Below are 8,298 nucleotides of genomic sequence, written 5' to 3'. Positions count from 1 at the left end.
CACGGGTAGGGATCCCCCTTATGGAGATCCAGGACACAGGACCCCATAGAGATGAGGCATGGAGACTCCCCCCCCCCCCCCCGTGGAGATGAATGTTAGGAGCCACCCATGGAGATCAAAGCTGGAGATTCCACATGGAGGTCAGGGGCAGACCTCCACTGGACATCACTTTCAGAATCCCCCCCCCATGGAAATCAAATGCTAAATGCCCCCATTAAAATCAGAGACAAACCTGCTATGGAAATCAGGGTCAGAGACCACCATGAAGCTCAAGGCAGACCCCACAAAAAATTTCAGGGGCAGAGACCCTCCATGGAGATTAGGATCCTATACCCCCTGGGGCAGAGTCCCTTTAGGGAGAGCAGGGGCAGAGACCACACATGGTGATTACTGTTTGAAGCTCCTCATGGATATCAGTGGCAGAGAACCCCCATGGAGATCAGGGGCACACCTCCTATGAATCATCAACTCTCCCCCCTGGATATCAGGGGTACAAACCCCTCATGGACATCACGGATACAGACCCCACATGGACATCATGGGTAGAGAACTCATATAGACAACACAGTCAGAAAACCCCCATGCAAATCAAGGGCAAATCCCCCCATTGAGATCAGAGACAGACACACCATGGAGAACAGGGTCAGAGGTCCCATCGTGGATATAATGGTGACAAGTCCCTCGGGGTCAGAGATTCTCCACGGACATCAAGGTAGGGAACCCCCGATAGCTAAAGAGATGAAGGACCGCTTAAGACCAATGATAAAGAAGAGATGGGGGAAATGGGGCAGCACGTGTATAGACATGAGGGGCAAAGATTCACAGAAAAGTTATGTGGAAAAAATCAAGTCATGAAGAAGGAAAGAGAAGTATGTCAGGGATAGAGGGTGCCAGGGTTATTGTGGCAGAGGCTCCATCAGAGAGATTAGGGGCAGACACCCCCATAGAGATCAAATTGACACTACTCATAAAAATCCCCCATGCAGATCAGGGGGACAGACCTCCCAAGGAGATCAGAAGTACAGAGCCCCCACAGACATTGGTTCAGAGAGTCCCCCGTGGAAATCTGGGTCAATGACCCCCCATGGAGATCAGGGTCAGAGATCCCCTATGGAAATCAGGGTCCAAGACGCACCAAGGGCAGAGCCCACTTACACACACCAGGGACACAGAATCCCATGGAAATAAGAAAGAGGTCCTCCATGGAGATGAGACTCAAAGACCCACCTTAGAGATCAGGGCAGACCCTCGACCATTGGCAGAGGTTTTCCGTGGAGTTCAGGGTCATAGTCACACCACAGAAATCAGGGGCAAAGACCCACATGGAGATCATAGGCAGACCCCATATGGATATGAGTGTCACAGACCCCCTCCCACTTATATGCAGAACTCCTCCATGGAGATCTGGGTATAAGATCCTTCAGGGGAGAACAACCGTACGGGGCCCAAAGACATAGACCCCACATGGAGATCAGTGGCAGAGACTCCCCTGGAAAATCTGGATCACAGTAGCCATGGGGGGGGGGTAGAGATCCTCCATGAACATAATTTCTTATGAAGATTAGGGTCAGAGATGCCCCATGGACATAAAGATCCAGTATCCCCAGAGCAGAGCCCCCTTATGCAGACCTGGGACACAGACCCCCATGAAAACCAGAGACAGATCCCCTCATGGACATGAGACTCAGAATTAAAAACAGAGACCCTGCATGGAGAACAAAGTCAGAGACCGATCATGAAAATTGGGGTCATAGAATCCCCATGGAGATTAGAGTCAGGGACTATCTATGGAGATATGAGTTAGAACCCCCCGACCCCAGGGAAAGAGACCCTCATGCAGATCAGGGATAGAGTCTCCCATGGGGATAAGAGCAGATCATATTAGAAGCATAGCCTCCCTAGGGAGGTCAGGTACAGAGACCACCCATGGAAATCAGAGGCCAAGTCCCTCAATTGAGATGACTAACACACCCTGTACGGAGATCAATGTCAGACACACTCCATGGAGATCAAGGCAGACCATCCCTTAGAGATCAGAGTCAGAGTTCCCCCCTGGAGATCAGGGTCATAGACCTATGGGGGGCAGAGAACCACCATGGACATAAAGAGCAGAGAACCCCATGGAAATCAAATTGAGAGACCGGCCATAAAAATCAGTCTCAAAGAACCTTCATGGAGACCAGTGGCAGAAACCAGCCATGGAGATCAGGGTCCAATATGCCTGGGGCCAGAGCCCCCTTGTGGAGACCAGCGTCAGAGACCTTACATAGAGATTAGTGTTGGAGACTCCTCATGGAGCTATCCCCCCGCTCCGACAGTTCCCCCTTATACAAACCAGGGGAAAAGACCTCACATGGAGATTTGTGTTGGAATCTCCCCATGGAAATCAGTGGCAGAGACACTGCCTTGGCAATTCAGCTCAGACACCTCCCATGAAGATGAGAGGTGGACCTTTCATGGACAGCTGGGTCCAAAACCCCCTTCCCCATGGAGGTCAGGGATACAGACAAACCATGGAGACCAAAAAAGAGATCTCATATGGAGATCAAGGTCAGAGACCCCCCCTCTTTGAAATCAGCACAAGTTCTCTCAAGTGAGATCAGAGACAGACCGCCTATGTAGATCATGTTTAGAGACACATCATGGAGGCTAACTTAGATCAGAGACTCCCACTGGTGATCCACTGATCATAGACCCACAAAGAGAAGAGACCCTTAATGGACATCAATGACAGAGATCCCCGTTTGGAGATCAAATTCAGAGACTGATTATAAAAACCAGGATCAGAGAATCCCCACGGACGTTGGGGTCAGAGATTTCTTATAAAGATCCGTGCCAGAAAGCTCCCTCCCAGTAAAGAGGCCTCCCATGGAGATAAGGGCTGCAGATCTCCCCAGGGAAAGAGATCCTCCATGGATATCAAGGACAAAGCCCCGCATGGATATCACCACATGAGATTCACTAACTATCTCATCTTCATCTCATCTTCATGGGGAATCTCCATGCCCCCATGGAGTTCAGGGCTAGTAACGCCACATGGAAATCTATGTCAGAGAGCAATTATGGAGATCTGGGTCTCAGAACCCCTATGGAGATTAGGTTCTAAGACATGGAAGGGACTGAGAAGCTCTATGAAGATCAGGGTCAGAGACTCACCATGAAGATCCTAGGCATAGATTCCCCATGAAGATGAGATGCAAGGACATACCATAGAGTTTAGGCTCATAGACTTTCCATGGAAATCAGGGACAAAGACCACCATGGAGATCACAGGCAGACCCCCTCCACAGAAATCAGAGTCACAGACCTTTATGGAGATTAGAGTCAGAGATCCTGCATTGAGATCAGGGTGAGAGACCCTACTTGGAGATCAGAGAAGACCCTCATGGATGTTAGAACCAGAGTTCCCACAAGGAGATCAGTGTCAGAGATCCCCATGGAGATCAGAGGCACAGAGCTGACATGGAAATCAGGTCTGGAAACCCCCATAATGAGGAGAGTGGGCCCCCCATGGATATAAGAAGCAGAGACCCCCCATGGTGATCAGGGTCACAAGACCCATTTGGCATTTAGGGGTGGAGACCCCCCCCTAAAATTCAGGGGTAGATAACCCCCATGGAAATCATGGGCAAAGACCCTCATATGAGAGCAGAGACAGACTGCTTATGAAGTTTATGGTCAGAAACCCCCCATGGAGACTAGGATCACAGAATCCCTGTGGAGATGAAACTCAGAGATCCTGCATGGAGATCAGGGTGCAAGACCCCACAGGGGCAGCCGCCTTATGAATATTCGGGACACAGACTCCCTGTTGAGATCAGTGGCAGAGGTCTCCCCTCAAAATCTGAGTCACAGCAGCCCCCGGGGGCAGAGAACCTTCATGGACATCACGAAGAGAGATTCCCCATGGAGGTCAAGGTCCAAAGCTCTCCAGAGCAGGGCGCCTTTATAGCAACCAGGGGCAGAGACCTCACCTGGAGATTAGTGTTGGCGTCCCCCCACAGACATCAGTGGCAGAGACCTCTCATAGAAATCTGGGCTACAGACTCCCATGGGGATGAGGGCAGACCCCCTATGATTTTTAGAGACCCCCCCCATGGAGATAAGGGTCCAAAAGCCTCCATGGCGATCTGTGGAGTGCACAACCCCTGAAAATGCCATAAAGCAGACCAGCTGTTCTGGCTCTCCCAGAGACCATGAAAAGCAAGAGAGAAGAAAGACAGACACCAATGTTCTTTCCAAAGTGACGCTCTCTCAAGAAGAGACTAGAGACAGAGCTTTTTATTAGCACTGATTGCACTCTTAAATGCTTTCTAACCACAATGTTGCTAAAGAAACACAAATGAAAACAAAAAGTAGACAACTCAGTCAGTGAACGAAGGGACCGTGAGAAAGTTGGGTTCAAGGAGAAACTTTAGCATTCTCAGACAAACTGCCTCTCCTCCTATCTGGGCAGGTGGCTTATCATTCATGCAAATTCTGTTCTCATGACATCTCAGTACTCCCGAAGCTTCCCAGCCTCTGCCTGCCAACGAGCAGACTGGAATGGGGGGGGTGTGCCAGGTCAGAATGACACAAATTGCTGCAAACTGAGTACAGATTGAGCAGGCCAGAACGCCTGGGAAAATACAGCTTGGAAATAGCAAGCTATGTACAGGCTAGGCAGGTGATTACATCACCAAGGCAGGTGTGATTACCCGAAAGGTCACAGAGAGCAGTGTCAGAAACACCCACTTGGTAAAGTAACCCCCGTGGAAATCAGGGTTAGATATAACCCAGGGAGATCAGTGTTAGAGAGATCGTGGAGATCAGGTTCAAAGATCCCCCAAAGATAGGCCCCATTATGCAGACCAGGGATCTAGACCCCCATGGAAATTTAGAGACAGAACCCCAGTGGGGATGGTACTCAGATTCAAAAACCGACAGCCCTGGAGACCCAATTCTGAAACTTCCCATGAAAATCAGAATCAGAGACCCTGAGGGAGATCAGTGTCAGAGAGCACCCAGGAAAATCTGGGTCACCGATTCCTCCAGGGACAGAGACTCTGCATGGACGTCAAGGATATAGATACCCCCATGGAGATCAATGTCCAATAACCCCTGGGCCATAGCCCCCTTATAGAGACCAGGGGCAGAGATCTCATATGGAAGATACCATCAGAGTCACCTCACGGAGATCAGGGGCAAAGAAGGGGTCCCTAATGGAAATCAGTCCCAAAATTCCCACAAGGAAATCTGTGTCAGAAATCCATTCTGGAGATCTGGGTCAGAGATCCCTCACAGAGATCAGGGCCTGACACCCCCGGGAGGCAAAGAATTCCTATGGGGATCAGGAAAAGAGACGATGAAGTGCAAGAACCCTCCATGGAGTTCACGGTCACAAATCCCACATTGAAATTATGGCAGATCCCCTATTGATATCAGGATTAGAGAACCCTCATGGAGCTCAGTCCCACAGACCCTTCCATGGAGATGAGTGCAGAACCCCATGGAGATCATGAGCCGATAACCCCCTTGGATACCATGGGGAGAGACCCCTCCATAGACTTTATAAATAGAGACCTGTCATGGAGATCAAAGTCAGAAACCCCCCATGGAAATCAGGAGCAGAACCCCGCATTGAGATCAGAGACAGACCCCCCCATTGAGATAAAGACAAACCCCACCATGAATATCAGGGGCAGAGACCCCCTCATGAAGAACAAGGTGAAAGACTCCCATGGAAATCAGGGTCAGAGTCCCCTCATGGATGTGCCAGGCCGTCCATGCACATTATTCTAGAATGCCAGGGTCATAGATACCAGTCTCTGGGATATTCCCGGATACACACAAAGATGAGCCAAAATTGAGGTGCAAAATAGCCTTTCTTTATTGGTAATCTCAGCAGGGGTTAGCAGGAAGTGAGAGCAAGAGAGTGCAAGAGCAAGTGTGCGTATGTGTGCCTGCATCTCTCTCTGAGTTTGCCTCAATGCTAGCTATTTATACTTATTCTGTTCTGGGACTACCCTGTGCCTAGCCCATTCAGTAGTGTGTAGATGGATCTGCAGAAAGGAGACACCTGGAGTTAGTGCTGCGTCCCAGGAGAAGATTTAGGAAGAGGACACGTCCCTCGCCATCTCCAGAAACCTACAGCAGGTAACAGCAGACACAACCTCCGGCCTCGGAGGCCAAGCCCTTTTTTTACCTCCTGAGCCCATCACCAGCTGACGTGGAGTACACAGCAATTCTCACTTGGAGATCAGTATCAGAGACTCAACATGGAAAACAGGGTTAGAGATCACCCATGGAGATTAGGGTCCAATAACCCCTGGGACAGAGCCCCATTATAAAGATCAGGGTCAGAGATCCCTTATAGACATCAGGATCCAAGAGCCCTCAGGGGTAGAGCCCCCTTATGCAGACCAGGGACACAGACCTTCATGGAAATCAGAGACAGACCCCACCATGGGCATGAGACTCAGAGTCAAAAAACAGAGACCCCCATAGAGATCAAATTCAGAGACTGTCTATGAAAATCAGTGTCAGAGACACCTTATGGAAATCAATGCTAGAGAAACCCCATGAAGGGCAGAGGCAGAATCCTCATGGACATCTGAGTCAGAGACCCCCAATGAAGGTCAGGGACACAGACCCCCCCCCCATGGAGACTAATGGGAGAGACCAGACAAAGAGATCAGGATCAGTGACCCCTTTTGGAAATCAGGGGCAAAGACCCTCAATGGAGATCAGACACAGACAGCCTAAGGAGATCTTGGTTAGAGATCCACCATGGAGATGAAAGACAGAGACCCCCAAGCCTTAGAGGCCCTCCGTGGACATCAAGGACTGAGATGCCCCATGGAGATCAAATTCAGAAAGTGATGGGGCAGCTAGGTGGCACAGTGGATAGAGCGCCAGCCCTAAAGTCAGGAGGACCTGTGTTCAAATGTGGCCTCAGACACTTCACACTTCCTGGCTGTGTGACCCTGGGCAAGTCACTTACCCCCAACTGCCTCAGCAAACACACACACACACACACACACACACACACACACACACACCAGACAACCCCTTGGAGAAAAAAACTCAGAGGTTGTAGACCAGGGACACAGACTCTTTATGGAAATCAGAGACAGACCCCCGCCGTGGACATGAAACCCAGAGTCAGAGACTGCCCCTGAAAACCAGGCTCAGGGAACAACCCTCTTGGAGATGGTGGTAAGGGACCATCTATGGATTCAGTGTCATTAATCCCCCCAGAGAAAGAGACCCTTCATGATTATCAAGGACAGAGATCCCTGTGTGGATCACATGGTGAGATGGATGAAGACATGAGGGATAGAGAGCTGAAGACCAACAAAAAAGAAGAGGTGGTGGAAGGCAGCTGCAGAGTATGTGGACATGAGGGGCAAACATTTACAGGAAAATTAGGGCAAAGGATCAGGTGTCTGAGGGTGTCTGGCCCTGATCTCCATGCAGGTTCCCTGCCACTGATCTCCATGGGGGACTCCAACACTGATTGCCATGTGAGGTTTCTGCCCCTAGTCTCAATAGGGGGGCTCTGCCTCGGGGGAGGGTCTTGAACCCTGATCTCCATGGGGGATCTCTGATGTTGATCCCCATAATGAGTCTCTGAATCTGATCTCCCTAGGGGGTCTGTGGCCCTAATTTCCATGGGAAGCTCTGACCATGATCTCCATAGGGCATCTGTCTCTGATCTCATTTGGGGGCCTTTGATCCAGATTTCCATGGGGGCTCTCTATCTCAGATCTGCAATGGGATCCTGTGACCCTGATGTCCATGCTGGGGTGGGGGTCCACCTGTGCTCTCCATGGGGGTCTTTGCCCCTGATTTCCATGGAGTGTCTATGCACCTGAACTCCATGGCACATCCCTGCATTTCATCTTCATGGAGGAATCTATGCCCGTCATCTTCATGGGCATACTTTGGCCCTGATTTACATAGGGTTTCACTGCCCCTCCACTGTCTTGGACCCTGATCTCCATAGGGTGTTAGGATTCTTACAAGGTGCTAAGACAGTGGAATTGATAGAGACAATAGTTATCTAATTTAGCATGGTTCAATATGATCGATCTGATCCTATAAGGAGATGTTATTCACAACCTGAAACAAGGTGCTAAGTAAGTGGAATTGAGGAGACGGTGGTTAAATCTAGTTTAGCATTGATTTCATACTACAACAAATAATGGTTTCCTGGGGATGTAATGATTGGTGTGTACTCAGTGTGGGTCATATAAGGAGGAGCTGTCAGGGCCAGAGGGACAAGTGCAATAGAAGCTTTCTGAGGCTGAGACAGAT

The sequence above is a fragment of the Antechinus flavipes genome, chromosome X (assembly GCF_016432865.1).
Source record: "Antechinus flavipes isolate AdamAnt ecotype Samford, QLD, Australia chromosome X, AdamAnt_v2, whole genome shotgun sequence".
Classification (NCBI taxonomy): domain Eukaryota; kingdom Metazoa; phylum Chordata; class Mammalia; order Dasyuromorphia; family Dasyuridae; genus Antechinus; species Antechinus flavipes.
This window is presented reverse-complemented; position numbering follows the sequence as displayed.